Source organism: Aulonocara stuartgranti (genome assembly GCF_965226115.1).
Source record: "Aulonocara stuartgranti genome assembly, chromosome: 6".
NCBI lineage: Eukaryota > Metazoa > Chordata > Actinopteri > Cichliformes > Cichlidae > Aulonocara > Aulonocara stuartgranti.
The window spans coordinates 22,896,984-22,909,298 of record NC_138944.1 but is presented as its reverse complement, the minus strand read 5'-3'; the positions used below and the strand labels follow the sequence as shown (position 1 = coordinate 22,909,298).

Below are 12,315 nucleotides of genomic sequence, written 5' to 3'. Positions count from 1 at the left end.
CAGCACGCCTTATAAGCCGGTGTGCCTTATGGTCTGAAAAATACGGTAAGTGAAATCAACTAATATAATGAATACAATTTAACATACTGTTGCAATCTTCAGCATATCCAGTGCAACATTAATTATCTAATATATTCTTTAATATTGAGCACAAGCAAAAGCTTAATAAAGACATGAGAACAAGTAAAGTAAAATACAAAAATATTTTTTAAGCCAATCTGGTGATATCATGTGTTGATACTTGTATCAGACAAATTAAGAAACACATATTTCCTAATGATTCCAACAGCCCCTCTTGCAGTAAAACAATAATTGCTATTTTGGACTTAATGCCTTACCATTGTCTTCTCTGTGGTTTTAGTTATGACTACAGTTTGACAAGGTGTTTGCTAATACCTAAGTAGGTTTACTGTTTAAACTTGATTGACTAGCTTGATTCATAACGGCAATTAATTTCCTGAAATCCTGTAATCTTTCCATTATGTTCATATTTCAGTCTAAGAAAATGCATTATTCTGATGCAGGTGAATATAAAATAAGTGCAACATATTCACATGATAATTTTAATGATGATATTTAAAAAACAACAACAAGAATAACTTAGTAAAAAGTACCAGTCATAATGAATGACCTTTAATATATTACACCTTTTCACATTTTCACATCATGTTCTCAACAAATAAAGACAAAAAGTATTGTCTCTTAAGCAATAACTATCATATTTCAGTTTAATTTCATAATTTCCTTAGGGATTAAAGTTTTCTGATTGTTTACTATCGCAATTGTTTTTTTTTTCATTTACATACTGAACAAGAAGAGAAGATTTTAATTCACAGCATACCTTTTTAAACATGCTTGAGTCCATACTGTACCGCTCTAATTTCAAACAACCTCTGAATACAGTTTGGCAGTAGATTACTCTGTGCTTTTCTTCATTTTCAGTGCAATATTTGAGCACAAACTTGAACAATTTCAGGGTGTGTTGTTTAATTACTGACTGACAGTTTGGTTCCTAATAATCTGATCCAGTTATAATTCATATGGCATAGTGTTTTGTTTTTTTTTCTTTTTGTTTACCCTGTCTGGGTGCTGACAAGATTATTATGTGGTTTCTGGCTCTAATCATTAGTTACACCTTGGGACATTTCTTAACAAAGGTGCTCTGGTAGCTGTATATAAGAAGAGCTCAACTTTCCGAATATCACTACAACAACTTCCTTCACTCTGAGACTGACTGCTGCAGCAGTGGACTAGACGTAATTACATGAGTCTTTGTTGTCAAATTTTTCTTTGCCAGGATAGGATTAACTGTGGAATTGTAATTGTTTAATTAACTTATTTGATTTGATTAAATCTTTATTACCATTTTTATTTCAACAGGTACGATCACTGAAACCATGCTGAAGGTAGCATTTGTGCTTGGATGCCTCCTGAGCCTCACTTTGACTCAACCTGTAAGTCTGACATTATCACATATTTTTACGTATTTATTTGCACTTATGCATTCAGATACCATTAATAATACTGTAATACAATAAAATGAAGGCAGTATTGAACTTGATCATTGTCTACAGATGGGTATGGCGCGCAAAAGACTTGTGCGCTCAAGCTCTGAATCTTACTCTGGGTCAGGGGTGAGTGCTTTTCTTATTTTTTTACAAAATGGCAAATGATTTTTGATGCACAAGTCAGAGTACTGTGATTTGAATTACATTGTGGATTATTGCCTCCTAAATATCTAAGTTTTTAGTTTTACAGATGTAACGTTTCTCTGCATTTGATAATAAATATTTTTATTTGTGGTTTTTCAGGAAGCCAATCAACTGCCACAGTTAAACAATCAACAGCTGCAGCTACTCATACAATTACTACTTGCCAGCCTAGCTGCACCCACCCCTCGTCCGGCTGTAACTGGTTAAAAACTGGCATTTAACTATTGAATGAAAGTTAGCATGCAGTGCAACTGTCAATTTGTGATATTTTAATGAGAAAACATAGCAGTGTCTACCAAATAAAATTTATGAATAGAAAATGTGTGTTTTTCTGTTTGTAAGAAATGTAAGTCCCTCAGCTAACCATTATATTCCCCTTTCAATAAAGAGTTTACATCACATGTGATGTGAGCAGCTATTTAGGTGTTTACTAATGAACACTGTTGATCTAAAATAGAGTTTAAATTATGGTACATCAACGATATTACATAATAAACTTTCTTAAGTTTTCTAAAATTGGGTAGACTGTGCTTCCCTAATATTTAGAAGCTGCTGCCGAGGTTGGTAGCATTAACTTGAAAGTTATATTCCTGGTGGGTTTTTTTCAGTAGGAACATTCATAGTCAAACAGTTTAGCAACGGCGGGTCAAGGGGCAAGTTAGGACATAAAAGTGATAGCCTGTCAGTATGCCTCGTTATTTAAGACCGTTTATATACTGGAAAGAGTTTAAGATTAAGATTTCAGATTCAGATAACATTTTAAATCACCTACATGTGGAGTGGTGGAAATTTACTCACTCCAAAAGTAGCTACCATCCACATCGAAAGGAGATGGCTAAGGCTACATCCACACTAATGCGTTTTTTTTGTTGTTTTTTTTTTTTTTTTGCTTGTCCCGTTTGGCTCTTTTGCCATCAGAATTATTGTCTAAAGGCAAAGAAAGATGCCCAACGGATTTACTTTACCAAATGGACCATCCCAGCCTTGCCGTAATGGTCTATTTCAGACCTTCCCAAAGTGTGGGGCCCGCCCCCTAGGGGGCAAAACGCTTGGACACTGCTAGCACGGGCGCCTACAGAAACGCAAACAGGAGATGAAGCATAGCTGAATATGTTTCCAAACCAACTTCATTCTAAACCAAAGACTAGAAAATATGGTGAAGCATATCTTCCCTTTGGCTTCACCTGCACAAGTGCCGAAGTAGGTCTCCCTGCAGAATTGCTTTTCCCTTCGTCGGGAGCACGCACTGGGCTGTTTAAATCACGGACAAACAGGATCCCACATTCGTGATTTTTAGTTCACAAACACTTCTTGTAATGACTAACTACTCCTGACATTTTGGAGATATACATACTATAGGGGAGACCGGGGATAGTTGTAACGTGGGTCAGTTGTAACACTTTCAATTTCTCCAATCAGGGCTAAGTTTCAAATGATGTGACTCATCCTGTGCATGCCCAATTCAGTTCTGCTATCACATGTGAAAAATCAGCACATTTCGTCAAACACAGACAATTTAACACGAAAAAAGTAATTTGTATGCCAAAAAGTAAGTTTTTCTACTTTATTTCAATTTCTAATAGCATTATCTGCTTTGCAGTTAAACTCATCAAACTTAAATTATGTTATTTGTATGTCTATGGGGATATATTCTGTGTAGGTCTTTAGTGCTAATGTTTTAGCCGTTGGCTGTAATGTTAGCTAGTTCATGGCTACAGGAGTCTGGGTCAGTTGTAACAGCAACAGTCTGGGTTAGTTGTAACAATAATGCAGATGTTACAACTTACCACACTATTACTTTAACCCATATTAAACAAGTTGGGGCAACGACATCAGCAGAGAGAGGTTCACTGGTCGCTTTTGTATATGCGGTTAATGCCGTTGGCAACACAATTCCTCCACTGTTTGTGTTCCCACACATACATTATGCAGACCTCTGTGTCAGAGATGGACCAGTAGGAAGTACTGGTAGTGGAAATAAGTCAGGATGGGTGCAAGAAACAGATTTCCTCATCTTTCTGAAGCACTTTGCAAACCACACCAAGGTAAACCATGATAAAAAGTAATGGAATTGCGATGCTGGTGAACAACTACATTTTTTCAGCTTCATTGTTATGTTCAAAATTGGTGCAAGAGTTGTAGGTTATAATGCCCACTGAGCCAATGAGGCCAAACTCCAGGAAGACCAACCAAAATTAATGAAATATTCAGTTGCAGAAAATTCCATAATTTGTCTTTTTTGGGGGGTTGGAATATGTTCAAAAGTTAGATTTCTGCATTCTGTCACACACACACACAGCTACATAAATGGCTCTAAGTGCATTCATGTGTTGAATAAACAAAGATTACATGTTAATATTTTGTTAGTACCCTTATTTCATTGTGTTACATTTTACCCCAGGATATGTTACAACTAACCCAGACTATGGGGTTAATTGTAACATTTCACTCTTTGTGTTTGAGACCATACCATGCAATGGGTAATTGTGCTGCAGAGAAAATAGCTGCACTATTTAATAGCAGAGACATGTAAATACTTTGCATTACATTTTGAATCCACTACCTTAAAAGAGCTCCAATTTACAGACAGAAATGTCAAAAATGTTACAACTATCCCCGGTCTCCCCTACTATACTTTATACAATAAAGTTACAGTGGGATCCAAATAATATCAGGCTGATCCTGCCACGATTCGTTCCCTCGGTTCAAATCACGGACAAACAGCATCCCACAGCTGTTTATGTTTTTAAACCTATTTTGCACAGAGAGGCATTTTTTGAAAAATGTATTGATAGCAATGTTGAATATTATTATACAGGGAAAAAAAACAACTACACGTAAAATAATCACATCGTGACGCCTCTGCCTTTGTAAATGGAGGGACAGTAACTGCGTGTGCTCGTGCACGCGGGGGGGCGCGAACATTTTTCTTGTAAAACAAAGGGGGGCCCAGCAAAAAATGTTTGGGAACTACTGGTCTATTTGATTCACCTTTTATTGTTTATTTTATTTTCACTTGCTAAATATGGGACAGACTTGACTGGGGAAAAGAAAGGGGAGAAAGAAAGAGGGAAAGAAAAACAGTGGGGAAGAGGGACAGGGATAAAGGGCAAAAAACAAAAACCAACAAAATAAGCAGACAAAAAAATACATATAGCAATCACCTGGATCACCTGTTGAGAAAGAAAAAAGAAAAAAAGCGGAAGAAAAAAAAAGAGCAATATAATAAACAACATCACAATGATATATGGGAATATAACAGTAAATACTAAATATTAAACATTATTGTGCAGCACGTAAAATCGACAGCGCACAGTGTGCTTTGAGGTAGGAGCCAAAAAGGGTGTAGTTTGTGTGTGTGAGCAGTGGCGTGTCCAGCGGGGTGGCCTGGGGGGGCACAGGCCACCCCCCCCCCAACCAGACTGGCCACCCCAGGTGCCACCCCAAAGGCAAAACAATAAAATTCAATCAAATATCAAATGTCCGATTATGTTTTCACGGTGAAGCTGAGATATCCGAGTGTAAGTGAATGCAGCATCGGCTTCTGCGCTACGAGCATCACGTTAGCAAAGGTAGGAGAGCCAAGCACGAAAGACGGCACTGCAGGAAACAATTTTTCGGTGAAAGAAAATGAGGACAGAATCAATGTCCCGGTAAGTAATATTAAGTTTGTTGAGTTTAGTAAACTTCGGTGAAATTAGAATACCAAGGAAAAAATAACACTTAAAGAATTATTGCAGCCGTCGAATATTTCAGACAGTAGGCTACTGAGGGCAGCTAACATAAGAGTTATGCGTTATAAGATATAATCTAAGTCGTAACATTGCTGTATGGAGCTGCAGATTTGGTTGCAGGTTAACATAGCTGGACTGGCCATCGGGCATACCGGGGATATGCCCGGTGACTTATTTTTATTTTTTTTTTGTAATGGCATGAACAATAAGAGGTGGTGGATTGGCCAGATGCAGGTCGATGTGTAAAAATAACTCAGTTGTTTGGTGGTGGCTATGGCGGAGCTTCCACAGAGGCCAGCAGGTGGATGAGGGAAGGGGAGGCAGGAGGAGAGACCCGAGGCAGCCGCCAGTCCGAGTGTCAGGTGAACTGAACTCCAGGTAAGAAGTTATGACCTGCAGTCTATCTGGGTCAGATATAAACCAAGTTTAGGTGGAGTTTATTTTCGTTGTGCTGACTTTTTACCGTCAGTTACAATAACTCGTACTGCGTTCTAGCCAGCTTGACGGAGTTTATATACAGCTGGGTGGGTGCTATGATGTTACTGATAGTGAACTTTATTTTATTCATAAGGTTAGTAGAGTTGCCAACGGCTCCTTAAAAAATGGAATGGTCCCTCATTCAGAGAAAATATTACACGTTTCGTATTGAGCTGAGAAGAGACGCAGTTTGTCCCGGACTTTCGCTATAATGAAAAAAAGACACAAAGGAGTTATTCTGTCGTTATGCTGCACAGCTGCCTCTTCTTCTCTCATTCTCTCCCCCTGCCTCCCCTGTTGCTACTTCAATCATTAAACTGATCAATGATCAGCTGATCGGCTTTTCTCTCTTGTTTATTTATCGCCCACTTTGCGCCAGAAAGAGGAAACCAGCGGATGTCGCTCTAAACAACAGCAGCACGTTTAAGCTTGATCAGCTGTTGTTAGAATTTATTTAATATTAATTTCTAGTATCAGCTGATGTTTGCTGGAGCCACAGCTGTAAAGCTGCTGGTCATGATATCGGTTTGGTTATGTGATGAGAGGGAAACATGAAGATGAAACCAGGAGATGTCCTTACTGAACCATCAGAGCTGAACAGGTGATGGAGAAACAGGTTTACCTTTTAGGTGACATGGATGAGTTGAAGGGAAGTTATGAACTGTTTCTGAGAGACAAATAACACCAGGATCCTTTTCTAAGCAGCTGACAGCTGGTAACTCTAAATCTTACAACCAAAGTTTTTATCTGACGTAAAATGTATAGAAATCATACATATACCAACAAGACTGTACATCACTGTCACAACAGCATTTGTTTTCATTCAAAGGCTTTATGGCTTTAATACCTGGTGGGGCGGTCTGTAGTCAAAATGCCCGATTTTCTGTCCCGGTCCAGCCCTGCAGGTTAATACTGGCAGTGTCACCATGCCAGCTGACTGTATTTCATCATCAGCCAGTGTTGTTCTTTATCAATATTACCAAAGTTGACCATAAGCCAGCATATAAAGTATTTACTTGCTTTCAGGTTTTATTCAAATGTTAGTCTTTTCATTTGTTTCTCCACTTTTTTCCTGTTTCAAAATCAAACACCAGTTTGTGAGAAGATTATCTTCTTTTTTTAACAGGCAGATAAAGTTTTACATTCGAATTGGCTAATTTGTCAATTGTTTGTTACAAATGTCGATATTTTAATATTAAAAATGTTTTTGCCCAAAACATATGTGCACTATATGTCAGTAAAAATACTATGCAAATATTGCTGTCCTTGAATGCTGAGTAAACACTGACAAAGCACTGATTGTATCTCTTGTACTTTATCAACGCAGTATCTAAAAACTTTGCACCGTAGTGGTTAAAATCTCATTCTAATAAGAGTTAAAAGCGCATTCAGTTATTAGGTTTACAGGATTATTGAATTATGGTTAACGGTTGGTAGAATTTATTTTTAAACATTATCTGCCAATTACATCTGCCACCTCTCTCCAAATCTGTGCCCCTACCTGGCCCCCCCAACAAAAATTTTCTAGACACGCCACTGTGTGTGAGCACCCGTGTGTACACCTGTGAGCATGAGCGCACTTGTATTTAAAAGGTTCCTTCATGTAATGATCTGCTAGAGGGTGTGGGGAGCCACAGCCCCGTCCTCCAGGGCATGAAGCAGGTATGGAGGAGATCAAAACTCCAGACATCCAGAGGTCCCCAGAACACAAGAGACCAATGAAGACCAACAGAGGGGCAGCCGCGCCACTATCCCAGAAAGAGCTGAGGAGAGCCCCAGATGAGGGCTCACTCAGCAGAAACGGCTGTGCCAGAGTGGACCCCACATTCCAGACCCCAATTGGACGGCCAACTCCTCCTCCCAGACCCCCCGCTCCAACAGGCCGCAGAGAACAGGGGTGTGTGAAGACTCCAAACCTCCCTCCGCCCGCTCATATGTAGTGTTGATGCATGTGTGTTCTAAGGTGCATTTAAAACCCAGGAGGGCATGGAGCTACCTGCCAGAGAGCAGGTAAGCCCCTCCTGCTAGCCCTCAATGTCTACGTGTATTTAAAATTGAGAGGTGGGCAACGACGCCAGGGGTGAGGTGTACACCTTGATGGTCTTTTGGATTCCGTGTAGCGTGCCCACCCACAAGATCCTATATGTATGTGTTATGAGAGTGTGAGTAATGTGAATGTCTAAGTTGTGGGATAAAATTGAGGCACAGGCAGAAGGGGACAGAGGGGGGGATGCCATCTGACACACCTTTACCCCAAGGTAAAGGTGTGTCAGATTATATATGCTCCCCCTAGGCTTAATCTTTGAAAAATATAACATTTCTTATCACCTCTATGCCGATGATGTACAAATTTATTTCAATTCGATGATGACGACATTGCTCCTTCGTTGCACTGCTTCCTCGAGTGCATGAGAGAAGTCAGAGAATGGCTTTCAGACAATTCCCTCATCCTGAATTAAAAGAAAACGGAGATTGTGGTGTTTGGCAACCATATCCCTAGGGGCCTATCAGCTGATACCTTTGGTTCCTTTGCCAATTCTTTCTCTGACTCAGTTAGTGACCTAGGTGTCCTGCTGGACAGCTCTTTCAAATTTAACAAACAAGTGTCTTCAGTAATCAAATCTAGCTTTTACCAACTGCGCCTTATTGCTAAGGCTACGCACTATGTTCCTCATAAAGATCTTGTAAAGCTCATTCATGCTTTTGTGACTTCTAGATTTGATTACTGTAATTCCCTCTACTTTGGTCTTCACTCCGCTCTCCTTCACAGACTTCAGCTTGTCCAGAATGCTGCGGCTCGCCTCCTGACTGGCACTAGAAAGCATGCCTCTATCACCCCAGTTCTTATTGAGTTGCATTGGTTACCCATAAAATATCGGATTGAATTTAAAATATTGTTGCTCACCTTTAAAATTATAAATAATTTAGCCCCTCGTTATCTTGTCGATCTTCTTAGTCTATATGTCGCTGGGCGAGCCCTCAGGTCTTCAGCCCAATTATTCCTGGCTCAGCCTAGATCTAGACTTAAATGTAGGGGTGACCATGCTTTTGCCCTGGTTGCACTGAATCTGTGGAACAACCTTCCTATCGCTATCCGTGCGTCAGACTCCGTTTTATCTTTTAAATCCCATTTAAAAACTCATTTATTCAACATAGCTTTTCCATCTAGTTAGTGTCCCTATTTTATATTTGGTTCAATTTCTTATTTATGTACTTTTATGTTCTGTAATTTCTTGTTTATGTACTTTATCTTTTAGCTATATCTGTTCTTAGTGACTTTGTTCTTATATTCCCTTTTATTGCTGTATAATTAGTGCCCTTAACCAGATGACATATGTGGTACTTTGTTAATAGTCTTTTATTTATTGTCTTAATTTTCCTGTTTTTATTGTAAAGCACTTTGGTGTACCGCTGGTCTTTTAAACGTGCTATACAAATAAAGTTGTATTATATTGTATTGTATAGGCCCTGCATGCGTGGGTGATTGTGGTGCAGCGGGAAGAGGGAGGCAGCTGGAGATGGGGAGGGAAGGAAGGGAGTGGCAAGTGACCCCTCCCTGGGGCAAGCTCCCCCGCTGACCCAAGTGGCCGCCCCTAAACTCCGCAACCCGCCAGGGAAAGGGGGCCCAGGCCCATCCGGACCAGGGCTCAGTCCAGCAGCGCCGCCTGGCCCCACACACTAATACGTTTTCATTTAAAAACGCATTGTTTTCTCTCCATTTTGGCCTCCCGTCCACACTGAAACGGGATTTTCCCTGAAGGAAAATGCAGCGTTTTCAAAACGCTCTCGAAAATGCATACATTTGAAGACTGTGCTTATTCGTCATAGTGTGGACAGCGAAAACGGAGACTTTCGAAAATAATGACGCATGTTAGTCATGTGATGCAGTCATGTGACCAATTAAACAAAGATAGCGGAGGGCATTATACAGCAGTTGTTTTGTTTGCTCTCAATTTTGACAGCCCTATTAACGATTAATATCAGTTTGCACATGCTTCAGTTAGCTTTTCTTCAAATTCTTTAATTCTCACTAGCTTTTGCAACTTTGTACTTTTGTGTTACTTGCAGCAACAACTCCACCTCATTGTTAGTCCATTTAAAAAACTTGGTGCTTTTCCTCGACATTTTGCCGCAATGTTTCAAAGAGCCGGAAAGTAAATAAACGGCAGACAGAAATAAGGCAGGACGAATCTTCTTGTGTTTCACGCATGCGCAGTACTGGAACGTAAGCATTTTCAGCCGTTTCAATGTGGACGCACAACTCTGTGAAAACGACTGAAAACGCTAGTGTGGACGCGGAGCGTTTTCAGACCAAAATGCCGTTTTCAAATCTATCCGGGCTAGTGTGGACGTAGCCCAAGGCTGTCGCCTCCTGAGTAAGGTGTTGCGGCAGGTCATGTCCTGCTGGTTGGAGTGTTAATTTTTACACAGTCAGAAAACATAGAAAGAAGAAATCCTCCTCCTCCACATTTTAAGGTGTGACTGATGATTAGAGACAGAAAGATATCTACTGTGATGAAATCTACTCCCCACTGCTGTGTAATCCATTATTGTAAATTTAAATGCTATTAGCAAACACAGATCTTGAGTGTGATTAAAGTGTTGTGTAGTTTCTTTAACATTTTGAGAGGCCATTTGAGTCTAATAATTGATTAAATACTGAGTTTAGGATGTCATTTTTAGCATCTACGTGCATGTTCAAATCACCCATAATAATTATCTTTTCTGAGCTGAGCACTAAATCAGATAAAAAGTCTGAGAATTCAGTCCAAATCTCTGTGGAAGGCCCAGGTAGACGATAGATAACAACAAATAAAACTATTTTTGAGATAGATAGAGAGATAGATAGATCTAATAATGTCCTGTTACATGACTTTACTGTACAAGGTACAGTGCAGTAGCTTAAGCCCATAATAGCAACTCATTTCCTAAGAGAAAAGTCAGACAGAAATGCAAACTTCAGTGGGTGTATACCTTTTAAATGCCTAGGCCACTAAGTCTTTTGATTTTTAATCATAGCCAACTTTTTCATCAGTTTACCTGTCTGACAACACGAGAAGGTGGAGACGTGCATTAAAGTAGTAATATAAAATGTTTTCTGATTGTGTAAAAATTAATAAAGAAAAACCTTAGACAAATCAATTAAACTCTGTTATTTCTGTTGTTTGTGATGAAACTAGTGCAACAGTTTCATGTCCAAGTGGGATTTCTGTCTCTAATCATCAGCCACACCTTCAAATGGGGAGGAGGAGGATTTCTTAACAAAGCTGATCCAGTAACTGTATATAAGAAGCACTCAACATCCAGAGCATCACTAAAACAACCTCATTCACTGTGAGACAGTCTGCTGCAGCTGTACAGATTCAGGTAATTAAAACTTTATTCGCAATATTTTCTGTGTCAGGATTGTCGAAGAGTGTTTTCATTTTGCGTCTTTATTATCCTCATTATCTTTTTCAACATTTACAATCATTGAAACAATGATGAAGGTATTTCTGCTTGTATGCCTCCTGAGCCTCACTCTGCCTCAGGCTGTAAGTATTATCATTAGGCATGATTCAATAACACTATAAGGGAAAATATATGCAGATACTATAAGAGTATAAATATGTACAAGTAATACCCTGCTTTTGAATCTTCTACAGATGGACAAGGCACACGAATGCCTGGCCTGCTCTGGCTTCAGTTCAAATGAGGTGAGTGTTTTCTTTATCCTCCACGTTTAAATCACACAGGAGCGTCACTTTCTCTAAAACATTTTCTTTACAGGTGAACAGCAATTTTATTGATTTCCTGCAGCTCTAGCTTGCCCTTCTACAACCACTTGCTACAACTACTATAACAGCTGCACCCACTACAACTACAATAGTTGCAGCCACTACATAAAAGGACACCAAAGATCAAAGAGTGGTTTTAAGCCTTTGCATTTGCGTCGAATTTCTGACATAGGCACCATGTTGTGTTTGCCTGTTATGTTTTTGTTTTTTGTTTAAAAATTTTTTAACCATGACTTCTTAATGAGTCTTTATGGTCACTATTGTCTTTAGCTGTCAAATAAAATTCATATGTGAAAATCATGTAGATTCAGATTTCGTTTTTTGTCTTTTTGTTTTTTCTCTCTCTACAACCTCTGTGTTATTCTAAGTCAAAATTTACACATATTTGGACAATGACACAATTTATATTCCCCCTATGAGCGACAACAGTGAATTTTAAATCAAACAATCAAATGTGATTGAAATGCAGACTTTCAGCTTTAATTCAAGGAGTTAAACAAATATAGTCCATTAGCACTGAGTGAAAGATTTTAGATTATAATTGGTGTGATGTGTCACACCCAGAAAGATCTGGATCAAATCTTGACCTAAATTTTCCTCCTTCAGATCATTTAA

The 12,315-nt window shown here is 39.1% G+C and overlaps 2 long non-coding RNA genes across 5 annotated transcripts; both read left to right on the top strand.

Annotated features, from left to right (window-relative positions):
• Window positions 1-1,019: 1,019 nt before the first annotated feature.
• On the top strand, window positions 1,020-1,888 carry LOC309709109. The gene is made up of 4 exons (XR_014277425.1): window positions 1,020-1,256; window positions 1,381-1,454; window positions 1,575-1,634; window positions 1,812-1,888. It is a non-coding gene; the product is annotated as an uncharacterized lncRNA (long non-coding RNA).
• A 2,973-nt stretch (window positions 1,889-4,861) lies between these two features.
• Window positions 4,862-11,989, top strand: LOC309707860. 4 transcript variants are annotated; one of them, XR_014277092.1, is made up of 4 exons: window positions 4,862-5,824; window positions 9,389-11,290; window positions 11,569-11,619; window positions 11,693-11,989. It is a non-coding gene; the product is annotated as an uncharacterized lncRNA (long non-coding RNA). The 4 variants fall into 4 exon arrangements; XR_014277094.1 differs by adding an exon at window positions 11,413-11,457 and having other exon boundaries at window positions 4,862-11,290; XR_014277093.1 differs by having other exon boundaries at window positions 4,862-11,290.
• The last annotated feature ends 326 nt before the right edge of the window (window positions 11,990-12,315 follow it).